Here is a 13,611-nt window from a genome sequence, read left to right on the forward strand (position 1 = left end):
AATAATTCTGCGAGATGAGCTGAAGTCATCTGGAGGTGGCAGAACAATCTAGCTACAAAAACAACAGTAAACTACTGTAAATAAATGCAATACAGAAGGCAATGGAAGAGAACTTGATCAGTTGCAACATTACTAAACCCATATTGGGTTGGGAAGGTTTTCTTCAAGAACAGCGAGAACAACATCAATAGAAATAAACAAACATGCCTTTTGCTGGACATTGTGCAGCAGAAATAATAAAAAGTGAATGTGCAGGGTGAGACATCTATTTTGAAAAACATGGTATCATGGCCTAATTGAGGATTAGTTATTATAATCCAGAAAAAGGCACTTTAACATGTCATAACAAAATTGTTTAAAAAACTAGATCACCATAAAAGTATATACATGCAATTTCTAATGCAGACCCATATTCTGCACATTGTTAATAATGCACAGTTTCACAAATGCATGAAAACTCCCACTGACTGCAGCCTCACTGCTTATCCCAGAATTCCTAGGTCCAAAAAACTACTTACTCCCAGTGTAGAAATTGGGACCAGACGAAAGAGATCTTGGTATCCGTCTGAGGAGAGGACTTCAGTTCACTCAATATGTGAATTTTCCTTCCCATAGTTTTTCCTGCCAAAAGCTACAGCTTCAGTGGTACCTCAATCAACACAAATCCAATTTCAAGAGGAGTATGTCAGATACAACCTTCAATCTTGCCCTGCTGTAGGATTTCTACTTCCAGAATAAAAAGACAAAGTGCAAAGTTAAAATCCTTGACTGGGTCAACTGACTTGTTCATAGGGTTTTTGCGAGGATCATCCTTTACCCTCTTAGCAACTGCCTACATACAAGTGCCTGATCTGGTGGGAAACCTTGCATATTCTTCCAAACAGGACCTAGAACAACAAAAGGAAAGAAAGAAGTGTCAAATGGGTTTTCCTTGTCCTCTGTAGGCAGCACTCATCCTCCATCTTACAGCCGCCAATCTCACAAACATAGGGATTCCCATGGTGTGCTAAGTGTCACACTACTGACAGGTGCCGCAAATGTAGTCAATAACAATCACCTGTGCACACGTTCTGAGGCTTGCGATAATTTGGGCAAATTCTATGCACATTGTGCTCACAAACATTTGAAATACAATAACTAAATGAACACAAAGAGGCTGCCATCTGCCCCAGCTGCTAGACTAAACTTAAATGGAGAGGCCTGGAGGCATCACCCCTGGATTTGCTACGGTACTCCAAAACCTAAAAAGCCTGCCATTGCCTATGTGGCATAGGTTAACGGCAGCAACCACTACAAGTCCACATAATAGGGAGGTCAAGGAGTGTGTCTCAAATTCATGGTCACTGTACGTTGTCCCTCTGGAGTACCACATTTGCTGTTTAATGGTTCCCTAAGTACCAGGGTCCCTCCGTAAACCCATAAATTGTAGTAAAAGACAAGAGGAGTTTTGGTGTCAAAATGTAAAAATGATTGGCAAGGCTCTGGAGATGTGGGTCCTTCAGTTCATACTGCAATGATGCAATGGTCCACTTTGAGAAGCAATTTACTCAAAATGTTAGGTAGAGATTACATTTAAAACCCCAAAACCTTTTACTTTACCTATTGATGGCCACTAGTCCCCCATGCACAGAATGATCAAAGTGGTGGAGCGAGCAAACAGGCTGTACAGAAACACCCAGGCTGGTGTTGAAACAGGCTCCCTTTCAGACCCAGAATGCTTTCGAATGCTAAACTCACAAGTCTCCGGGGTACAAAGACGGCTTACCTGGGGATCACCAAACCATTCTCTAGTTCAGGCTGGTCATGCCTGTCCTCACTCGGGTATGCTGAGCTCCCTTCGTGCGGCGCAGTGATGCACCAGCCTACGATGTCCTCCTGGGTCACTAGTCAAGGCCTGTAATACAAACAGATGAATACAAACCGGGGAGCATATTCCGGAGAGAAATATTTTCAATTCTCTCATTTTGGAAAGGTCAGCAGAGTTCAAGTTCGATGCTTTCAATTCCTTTATTTTCTAGCAGTTCTTCTGGTTTATGTCTCCTTTTCCCAAGTAGGCGCCGGGACACTCTGTCAAGTATCCGCGCCCGAAATAAATTCATATAACATAACATAACAATGCCATGAAAAAGGAGTGCTTTCTGCTAGAAGGGACACCCACACATGAAAAACCCGAGGCAGAATCGCAGAATTAACTATGTAATGTATATTTTGGGCAAATTCAACAAAATTAGCCCTGCGTTCTATTTGAATTTAAAACCACATATTAACAATTCCACTTTGGACAACAAAGTAAACGTGCTCTCCAACGGACTGGGCCGTAATGGGGCGAGGTGACGTCCCAGAGCCAACTGCCCTAACCAATCCTCACTCTGCATGAGAGCCATGCCAGGATTGGTTGTTGCGGGCTGGCTCAGCGCTCATACTGGCCCTAGGGGCCTGTTCTATCTATCCACCCAGCTGTCTAACACAGCTCTTGTTGGTGAAGTTTAAATTCTCATGTGCAAGACAGCCAGCCAAAGTGACAAGCGCAGTTTAAACAGGTGTAGCCAGACACCACTCCTCCCTGCTACCAGGCTGCACTGGCCTGCCCTCCAATGCCCTCACACTAATCTGGCGGATGGCAGAGCAAAAAAAAAAAAATGGTAATAAAGTCACTTTATTACCATTTTATTTTTCACTTTTGCTGTGCCCACAGCAGTGGGGGCGACCCACTTCCACATAAATGGAGCAACCGCCGCTGAATGATCAGGAGGAGAGTATACATGTATCTTGTCTTTTACACTCACACTTTACATACCCACATGCTTTAATGTCCTGATTACTAACTAGTATTCTTCATTACCCTGTGTCTGGCCTGTGCCTCACAGTCCTTCAAAGATTCCCTTCCCCATCTATGGCCCTAGGGCAATCTTGCTTGATATACACTGGCAGTGATGGGGGTTAAGCTGGATGTTATACCTTGGGAGAGGAGCATAGTTTTATCAATTATATGTACAATTATGTGGCTATTAGATCTCAGAAGGCAGGAAAAGCGCCCGGACTAGATCGAATACCGGTGGACCTCTTCAAGTCTGAAACAGTAACATGGGCAGCTTACCTTACATGCGTTTTTAATGCCATCTTAGCAGGAGGTGAGATTCCAACTTCTTGGAAATGGGTGGAGCTTATTCCTATTCATAAGAAAGGCCCAAAGTCCGGCTCAGCCAACTACTGCCCAATTAGTCTTATTGATTCTAGCCCAAAATATTTTAGTAAGCTTTTATTAGATCAAATCAGCACCTGGGCAAATGAAAATAACATTTTAACACATTTTCAGGCTGGGTTCATCCCAAAAGTAGCTCAGCTGATCATGTTTTTAGGTTCCCGTTAATATGGTGGAAAGAAGTAGACATAACGAGCATTTGCAATGCAATAGGTCTCGCATTACTGAAAGTTTGAGCTATCGGTATTGCAAGTAAGAAAGCAACGCCAATAGCTCAAACTTTCAGTAATGCGAGACCTATTGCATTGCAAATGCTTGTAATATGCCGGCATGAATGGATAATATAATTCTGTAATGCCGATCTTTTTAAATTAAAAGTATTTCAACTGATGATGAAAACAAATAATGCGCCTCCTGGTATCGTTTTTGGACAGAAAAATATAACAAGCTTTATTTTGAGCTCCAAGAGTGTTGTAAAGTACTGAATCAAACAGGAAGTCAGTCAATAGTAAAAGTGTAACAGAAGTAGGACTAAAACTGCGCGAATCCATAGCATCGTTTTAAACGTAGCAGGCATGTTATATTTAATTGCCTATAATATGAAATAACTATAAATAATGTTTTTTTTCTAACACAAGTGAAATGGTAGGTTAATTATCAAATAGGTCGTGCAATGTAGGCTCGCAGAATAAGGCATAAAAACATGCATCATGCCCACGCGATCTTCTTTGCATTAGCCTTCTTGTCCCCAGTAATAGTCCTTCACTGCAAAACATTTTTAACTGCCCCCCGCCTTTTCTCAGCGTGTTTTAAGTGCGGGAGGTGCAGTAACATGAGTGATTGGCGTTGCGAGTTGCGCAGTTTTCCCGCACCATCCAGAAGAGGCGACACTGTACAAGTGCATTTAAATACTAGTACGCATGCTTATTCACTCTAATGAAGATATGTTTGTAGGTGTGCTGTTAAATACCTGGTGTTTGTTTCAAAATCGATGTACTTTTTTTTTTTATAAAACAATAGTTTGAAACTGAACAGTACTCGTACCAGAAACAGCGCCTGTAATGACTTGGAGCCCGACCGTAAATGTCCCTTCAGCCCCAGAGTAAGAGCTCCTCCGGTAGCTTCAGGTACTGCTACTGCCTTTACAAGTGCATCGGGCTGTCTCGATAGCGTTAGCTTGTTAGTTACATTTGAAGCAGGGCTGCTGCACTGAGGTGTGCTTGGATCTGGCGGCAAAGGGCCTTTTAAAGTGCGTTTCGGTTGGGTATTACATACCTGGCATGGTGACATACGACCTACTCCTGCACCTCTTGCCACATGCTACAGCGGGTTCCTAAACTAAATTTTTCTGTTTCCAGGACTGCTGGTCAAGAAGCTAGCTGCCTGGAGAGAACTGTACGCCACACATAGGGGACCAGGCAGCAGTGATTGTCGGCAGAACACGTGGGTGTGACGGCCCACTGGCACCAGCAGCAGTATAGACACAATGTCATCTCCTGACAACACCGTGAAAGTCTGCTACTGGCATAGCAATGTGACAGCCGAGTACCTGGGCAGCTGCCACCACGCAACAACCTGTGTACGGGGGCCAAGACCCAAAGCGGACATTGGACCCCGCAGCACTATGGCACCTACTGTCAAACTGGACTTGGTGTGTGTTAAAGTTAACATCAGATACGGCGTTAAATAATAAGACAATCAAAACCCTTTTTTATTTATGTTTCATATATTTGTTAGATAAATAAAAGGGGTGAAAAGAAATGTGAAAATATGCAGACTAAAGATGGTGCCAAAGGGAGCCCCGTGGTAAGCGGTACTGCACCCACCGCCTGCACCTTACAGGAAACAAGCATTTACAATGCAATGGTCTCGGCATTGGTAAAGTTAGAGCTATTGGCATTGCTCATGACATTATTTTTGTTTATGTTTTTTGTTTTTAAAACATTTAAAGAAACGGCATTGTCATGAGCAATGCCAATAGCTCTAACTTTAACAATGCCGAGACCGTTGCATTGTAAATGCTTGTTACTATGACCTGCTGGCTAGCTGTTTTTACGAGTCGAAATGATGCAGAGTTGAAGGAGTTCTCTCATTCCTCTCGTACTGGGCAAGCAAGTGGGGAGTAGAGAGCAGCGGCTAATGCTTCCGTCATCCCCCTGCAAGGCGGGGAATGGACATTGTTAGACCTTAAGACATCCTGAAGGCACTGATTGGCACAATCACCAGAGCGTCATTACCCAAAGAGAGGAGGGCCCTGAAGCACAGTTGGCTGCCTGGACTACCCAGAAGGGAAAGGAGAAACAGAAATGGGAAAAGGGGAAAAGAAAGGTAATTTAGAAAGGAAGGGAGAGAGAGTCAAAGAGAAAGCTATTTCTGGGCCAAGAAAGGAGGACACATTTTCACAGACTATGGTTTTTACGAGTATGGGTGCTGGACATCAGTGTCAATTACACCGAGTGCAGGAAGGAATCACAGCGACACTGATGCAAAAGAACCCATGCCGTCATCTACTGTGAAACTTGGGGAAAATCTCATAAAAGACACTCGTTACAATGTAGTAAGAAAACGTGCAAGAGAGCTGAAGTGCTAAGGTAGAAATTCTACACTCACCCACACTTGCATTCCTTCTTTCAGGCCCACAGTTCACTGGCAGCATCTTCAGTGCACTATTCTCCAGCGTTTTGGGGCTTATGGTAGACAGTCTACAACCTCCAGGTCCACCGCCCGCCTACAGTACATCCAGCCACCAGCCTTTGACGTGGGAGTCCTGCCAACAATAATCCCATCAGCGCGAGTTCACCGATATATTCCACAATAAGGCCTACACTTCTGTCTCTTCCTGTTTCTGCCCCTCTCTGACGCCTGTCCGCTACCTTTAATCACTTTCCACCCCGTTTGCCCTCACTGTCCTCGCCGCCTGCCCTTTACCTCTGCCCTGTTTCTGCCCTTGCTCCTCGTGCCCTGCCCCCGAGTGCCCGGACCTGCAGCTCACCAGCAGCGCTCTCTCCACAGCCCAATGAAGCCTATCCTCTGCCCAGGGCTGTCCCAGACACCGAGGTCCGGGGGGGGGGGGGTGGGGGGGGTGAATGGGCGCGCACTTAGGGGCCTTTCACAAACAAAAGTGACTCGGGAGGGAGAGCGCGGCGGAGGGGGCGGGGGTTAGGAAAGGCCAAAGTGAGAGCAGAGTCACCAGCAGCCCAGGTGCCCCCCATATCTCCGCAGAGATCACGCTGCCCCACCCCTTCCGAGGAAAACACACCCATACACCATGCACCGGGTCTGACCCGCAAGGGGCGGCTTTCCAACCCCCCCCCCCCCAGCAGGGACCACCAGGGGGCCTGCCTGGGAAAACAAGCACGCCAAATGGGAGGACGTCTGAGAAAACGGGCTGTAGTGGGGGAGAGGGGCTCCTACAAATCAAAACGGGATGGGGGCCGCCTGCAAATTAAACGTCTGCGGCCAAAATGTCAATTCAAAAACACGTCACTACAACAATACCACGTCCAGTAACTGACGTCACTGTGACATCATACAACCCATGACGCCCCTCACCTGATGAAGTGCGCTGATGCCATCGACGTTGGTGCTGTTGAGTAGGTCGCTCCCGCCTTTGCCCTGTAGCATGGCCTCGGCTTCTTCCAGGTCGCCTCCTGCGCAAGCTGCCAGAAATTCGGTGGCTCCATCGAAGCGAACTGCCCGGCCATCCAAGTTATCGTTCGCCTTTCAGCAGGCACGGGATCACGCATTAAAGCCGCCGCGAGAACTGGAGTGTATTCCATTTTATTTTAAAGGCCTGTCGTTCACTTTTTTTTTTTTCCCTCTCAAAGGAATGCAAAGAAGCTTAGCTGCCAACACCAGCAGAGTTCAATTCGGGGACATGGTGGTGGGTCCGGATGAGGCAACCTGCTCAGACTCCCCACTCCAGCCCGCTACTGCAGAGCTGCTCGTTTTAAAGAGAAACGGCAAGATAACTGCAACATCTTTTGCACAACAAAAATAGATAGTACAGCAAGGGCAGAGATCATGGAGAGACCGACATGGTGCCTGGCAGATAGTTACTGACAATATTTACCATCTTCAGTGAATGCACCATTTACACACCCCACAGTCCAGACTACGACCTTCCCACCTCTGCGAATAACATGCTCAGCCTTGTACATACAAACTGCGTTTAAAACACAGACACTAGCTGATATTTCAATAGGATGGTGCCGTTCTCATAAGGCACTGACTGAGTTGCGGTTTAAGATACTGCCGTTTCCCACCCTTAACGGGAGGCTAGGCATAACAAACAAAAAATACAAGTTTAACTGCCGTAAACATATTCAATACCAAACTTTCTTAAATGCAAAGGGAGAGTTTTTTTTGAGTCCTATAAATCAACTCACGGGTAGTGCGATGTCCCGAGCGCAGCAGCAGCTCCTTCTCCTCCCTTTATTTTCTCGCCAAACTCGCCGCCATTTTCCTTTCGCTGTTTATTCAAATAAGAGAAAACACTCCCAGTGAACAAACGGCAGAGGCCCCGTCTGCCCGAAACAACCGCAAGTGTCCATGGGAACTGCAGTTTGAACCCTGTACGAAGAGATGGCCTTGCCAATCACACAATCGACAATCGGAAACCACAGGTCCCAGAGTTCCATGCGTTGAGCGGTTGAAACAACAGAGACAATGAACCCCACAGATTTTTTTGTTTGGTTAAAAAGCAGGTATATTTTTAGTCGCTCTTGAGGGGTGAAAATTAAACAACCAACAGAACCACGCACGTCTTAGCTTTCACGCCTATTTATGTGTAAATGTTTGTCAAACAATCCAAGGTGGCTAAGAAGCAGGTGAGGGAGCAACGCCGGGACACCACCGCCTTTCTCCGAGGCAGAGAAGAACTGCCTCGGAGAAACGCAGCCTCGGTTTCGGATTCGGGGGCGTGTTTCTTTTTCTCTCCTCTTGCCATTGGCTGGAGGAGAGAAAAACACGCCCTGCGAAAAGCAACGAAAAAACACGCCCCCCGATCCGAAAAGGACGGGGCTTTAACGGAGTGACTGGACCTCTTCTCCAGTGGCTGGCCAGCATTTAAGATGCCAGCCAATGGAGAACAGGAGAGAAGAGGGGCGGGTGCAAGCCCCTCTTCTCAAAGTCACTCCAACTCATTAAATCTCGGAGCGAGACTGCGCAAGCGCAGCCTTTCGCAGCCGAGACCTAAAAAGGGAATGAGATGCCATTTCGCAGCATGCTGTACGTGCAAGAGGTGCAGTAACATGAGTGATCGGCATCGCACAGTTTTCCCATTCCCACCCCTAACGAAGCCACACCATACAATTGTACATCAGACAAAAACATCCCGCACTTTATTTATGTAGGGAGGCGAAAGAGATAGCGGCAACATGTAAATGCACGAAACAAAGGTGATATTGACACAGAAGAGGGAAAACAAACGTAACAAGCCCGCGAGTGGTGCGCGCGAGCGTGCCACAGCGAGACATATGATTTCACTTATCGCGCCCGTGTCTGGGCACGATAATTGAAACCACATGGCAGAGGTGCGCATAACAGACACCAATAGGCCATGGGCGGAGCAATGTGCCCGCCTTTGGCCAATTGCATGCTGTCTTTGATAAAAAGACGCATGCAAAGGCCAATAGCGTGGCCCAAAAGCGTGTGCAATTCCTAGGTCCGTTTTCAAACCCCCTACAAGAGGTCTGCACTGCAACGCTAGGCGTGAGACCTAAAAAGGGGTAGCCTCTATTTCGCTCAAGGCAGCATTTAACATGGTCCCTAGGTATACATTATGGCGCATACTAGGTAACCTAGGGCTTCCCTGCCCACTACTTTAAGTGCTTGTTATGCTCCACCATGAAACATTTGCACAAGTAAGATGGGGTACTAATGGGGAAAATACCAAACCCTTCAAGGTTGCAAATGAGTCAGACAAGGGTGCGTCCTTGCTCCCACGTTGTTCCTATTGTTTATAAATGGTTGCATCGATTACCTTATGGGTTTTGATAACAATTCCCCGGTACTTGGGGAGACCTAAATACCTGCCCTACTATTTGTAAACTACACTCTATTAGTATCAAAACCCCCCGAGGGCCTAGAGACCCTTTTGAGTAAGTTTAATATATTCTGGCTAGATCATGGATTGGCAATTAACGCGAGTAAAAAGATTTTTGTGGCCGTACACCCTCACAGAGGCTTCAGAGTGTCAGTAATGTTGGAAGGGGAGGAGATGGAGAAAGTGATAGATTTTGATTATCTTCGCCTCTCTAGTGCTGATACGTGGGGTACCAGGTTACCAAAAGCACTTAAGCACTTGAAAGCAGCTATCTTAAAACTTGAAAGTAAGACCGTGTTTCATCCAATCTTCCTCCTTCTTGTGGTTTGGAGGACTAAAACTTTAGCTGCAGCAACATATGGAGCAGAACTGGGGACATGTTGATTTTAAAACCTTGGAGGGGGCTGAACATAAATTTCAAAGAACAGCCCTTAAATTGCCCCAAAGTACACCACTGACTTTTAAACATGATTTATGTTTATGTTCTATTGCACCCCTAGCGCATTTGAAACCCATCTTGTATTGGCTACGGATTTGGTCCACGCCTGAGCTGGCAGAATATGAGGAGGGCCTAAGAGATGTCCTAGATAAATCCTGGAGAGGAGGTTTGTTACCCTGGTTGGACTATGTAAAGAAGTCTTGATACTCTATGAATCTGCATGAGTATTTTTTGTCTCCCCAAATGATTGCATCTTCCGCAAATAAGAAACTGAAGGCTATCTATTGGGAGCTTGAGGAGGGCAAATTCCCCAAACAGATGGCTTGGGTCGAATTACCATTTGTTTTATAGGATTCAAGCCTACCTTGCACTTCTAAAATTATCTGAATTATATTGATCACTCATTCACAAAAGCCCTTTATGTAAGGTTTAGGCTAGATACATTACTGCTTGCTACCTTCACTGTCAAATAGAATGGTAATCAAGGCGGTAGTAAAATATTTCCTGTTTGCAGAAGTGCAGAAGAAACAGATAATCACCTCCTCTTTTTTTGTCCAATGTACTATAAGCAGCACAGAGGTTGGATTGCTTCTTTGTGCTGCTTTTTTGTGTTGTCCAATATAGGGCAGAGAGAAGATTATGTAGCGCCGACACGTCTCCGGCTATTGTCTTCTCAATTGCTAAATACCTGTAGAGCATATGGCCAATTCTGTTAAAAATTGGCTTCCGTTCCCTTATTCCGTCCTCTGCCTAATGCAAATCCACCCACCCCTAATCTGTATTATGGTGTTACTGCCTTTAGAACTTGTTTTTTTTAATTATAATTTAAACTGGAGCACATGCACTTTATTTAACTAGGCTATCCTGCGAGACATGGTAGGACTTGCACTCCAGCTGAATATCTGTATCTCTACCACTGTGGGTTTTATAATGGATAAACCCATATGTTTTAGGCTCACAGATGCATGGGCTAAGGAAATGAATGGTCCCCTACTGTGGTATCCTGGTTACCTGTGTCTAGGTAACAGGATGTCACAGGTTCTGGAATGTGGTTAGATGGAAGGGAGCAGGCAGTGTCAGTTAGATGGGTTACTGGTGGTGTGAGGACACACCCAGTTTGTTCTCCAATAAAAGGATAACTTACCTCTGTGGTACTGTTGTATATTTGTGCTTCTTTGAACATGGCCACCTGCGGTCATTAGGCCATTAGAAATTGATCGCAGGCATCCCTGAAGTTACTCTCCATAACCATGAGCCACCCTCAGGCTGCTCGCGTTCTTCCCCGCATGCGCCACTCCTGCACGCCCCGAGAGTTGCTAGGAAGCGGCGTTACCATGGAGCAGCGTCTAGGCGCAGAGTAAGGCGGCCATCTTGTGTGTCGTTTTCTCACCGCATCGCAGCGCTGCTGTGCTTCGTGATTAAAATGGCCTGCTGGGCCCGAAAACAGACCGGAAAGCCGAATTGTGGACTGCTGCATGGTCTGAAAAAGGGAGAGCAGTAAGAAGTTCATACCAGCATAAATATGGCAGATGATGGCAAAGCAGAAGATAATCCTTCAGACCACATGGATGGGGATAAAAACATAGAAGAAAAAAAAGATGATGATATGGCCGCAGAAGAAACAAAAGAAGACAATACAAATGCAGTAGACGTAAAAGAAAGTGTTGAAGACAATACAAATGCAGTAGACGTAAAAGAAAGTGTTAGTATCACAGGAGCGGGAAAAAGAAGATACAAACTCAAGTGAAAAAAAAGAGAAGCTGGCAGAAAAAGTTTTGCAGAGCTCTCAAATTCGTCTTGAACATGTGTCTCAAATGCCTTCAAGTTACGTTGAAACTTTACCGAAAACAGTGAAGAGAAGAATTAATGCACTGAAACAACTGCAAGTGAAATGTGCCCACATAGAAGCAAAGTTTGATGAAGAGGTTCATGAGCTGGAGATAAAATATGCAGCACTGTACCAGCCTCTCTTGGAAAAGAGACGAGAGGTTGTCAATGGTGAAGTTGAGCCAACAGACGAAGAATGTGAATGGCACACTGAAACAGAAGATGAGGAGAAATTAGCTGAATCATTAAAAATGATGGCATCAATAATCGAAGAAACAAAAGACTAGGCACACATAAAGGAGTCCCAGATTTTTTGGCTAACAATATTTCGAAAAGTAGATCTGGTATGTGCATTAGTTCAGCCACTTCCTATCCTATGCCAAGCCGGATCAGATTTGTATCATTACCGCAAGACAGACAGCGGTCTTACCTGTCGTGTACATGCAATTTAGTGGATCAGAGAGCCCATAATACCAGAATGGCTACCAAGAGCCTAACTAAAACTAGGACAGAGAGTCCAGACTCGGAGAAAGAAAACCAAAGAGAGCCCAGAATGAGGACAAAGGTCCTGCAACTAGAACCGGGTCAGAGAGCCCACAGAACTAAGAAAAAGAGCCAACCCCCCCCCCAAAAATGGGCCAGAGTTCACAACGAACATAACATGGGGTGCATTAGGGGGGTTTGCACTAAGGGGATTGAGAAACAAATTCAGACTGCGTACATTCACGGAAGGAAAATCATTTATAGTGTTAAGGTAAACTGGAAGTGAGTGGGCAACCAGGTTCGAACGGCCAAACATTCTGTGATTCTAGGCAAATCACGTAATCTCCGTGCTTAAAAAGTGATTGTGACCGTAGGTAATTTAACTGGTGCTCATGTAATGCGCTCCAATAACTGCGGGTCGAGTTTGCGCTATACTATATAACTTTGCGCTATACTATATAACTTTGCAAAAAAAGGCTCTTGGGAATTGTTTCAGGCTAACTGCAGAATCTCTCAAATTCATGGGAAACTTACCCACGTGCAGATGACGCGACTGTGAAGCGTACAATTCTGTGTGTTTGAGGGTAGAGGTGACACTAGGTTGCTTGTATCTGTCTGCTACATCGATGATGTCTTGCATCGTGCATGTACCGCTATGCAGCGCTATTCCTTTTACAGTGCGCTTACTGGCTGTGCTATTGTCCTCCACACTCAAGAACACTTCTTTACTAATGACAGAAAATACGGTGTCTTCCTACTCGGGCCGCCAGCTGCAGGAGCATTAAGCCAACGATGTCTATGAAGGGGCGAGAAGTCACATACTCGATGACAGGCCTGACTTTAGGCCACACCCAAGGACACCGCCACACCCGGCTTTGAATGCTGCAAATAGACTGTAGATCTGTCCACAGTGAGGTGAGGTCAGTCCTGGGGGAAGGGGCAGCTCAGCTCACACAGGGCAGCAGCAGTCACCTTTTCCTCTCAGCCTTTTCTGCCCGTGGTCGCCTTCAACTACATTCAAAAACAAGCAACAAAGTGTATTGGAGCTGCAAAGCCACAAGTAAAGCGATCGTGAATCTGAAAGCAACCGCTTTTAAAAACATAGGAAGCCGCGAGTGGTGCGCGCATGCGCCACAGCGAGCCATATGGTTTCAATTATCGCACCCGTGTCTGGGCACGATAATTGAAACCATATGGCAGCAATGTGCGTAATACACACCAATAGGCCGTGGGCAGAGCAATGCGTCCGCCTTTGGCCTATGGCATGCTATCTTAAAAACAAACAGGCAGGCAAAGGCCAATAGCAGGACACAAAAGTAAAAACACACGCATAAGCGTGTACAATTCCAGGCTCGGTTTCGGAATCCCAGACAAAAGGACTCTCGCTGCGTGAGCAGTGCTACGCACTGCATCGCTAGGCGCGAGACCTAAAAAAGAGGCCCAGAACCAGAAAAAGAGGCCCATAACCGGAGAAAGAAGTCTACTACTGGAGAAAGAAGTCTAGAACCGGAGAAAGAGAATCAAAACTGGGACAGCTAGTCTATGGTGGAGTGCGGCGCCTGAACGAACTGATATATTGCCAAGGCGCTCGGCGCCGGTTGTGCTCTCAGCTGG

General features: G+C 45.9%; 1 pseudogene; it reads left to right on the plus strand.

The window, feature by feature from the left end:
- Positions 1 to 11,209: 11,209 nt before the first annotated feature.
- Positions 11,210 to 11,966, plus strand: LOC146810577 (nucleosome assembly protein 1-like 4 pseudogene; annotated as a pseudogene).
- Positions 11,967 to 13,611: the final 1,645 nt, after the last annotated feature.

The sequence above is a fragment of the Triturus cristatus genome, chromosome 7, assembly GCF_964204655.1.
Source record: "Triturus cristatus chromosome 7, aTriCri1.1, whole genome shotgun sequence".
NCBI classification, from domain to species: Eukaryota; Metazoa; Chordata; class Amphibia; order Caudata; family Salamandridae; genus Triturus; species Triturus cristatus.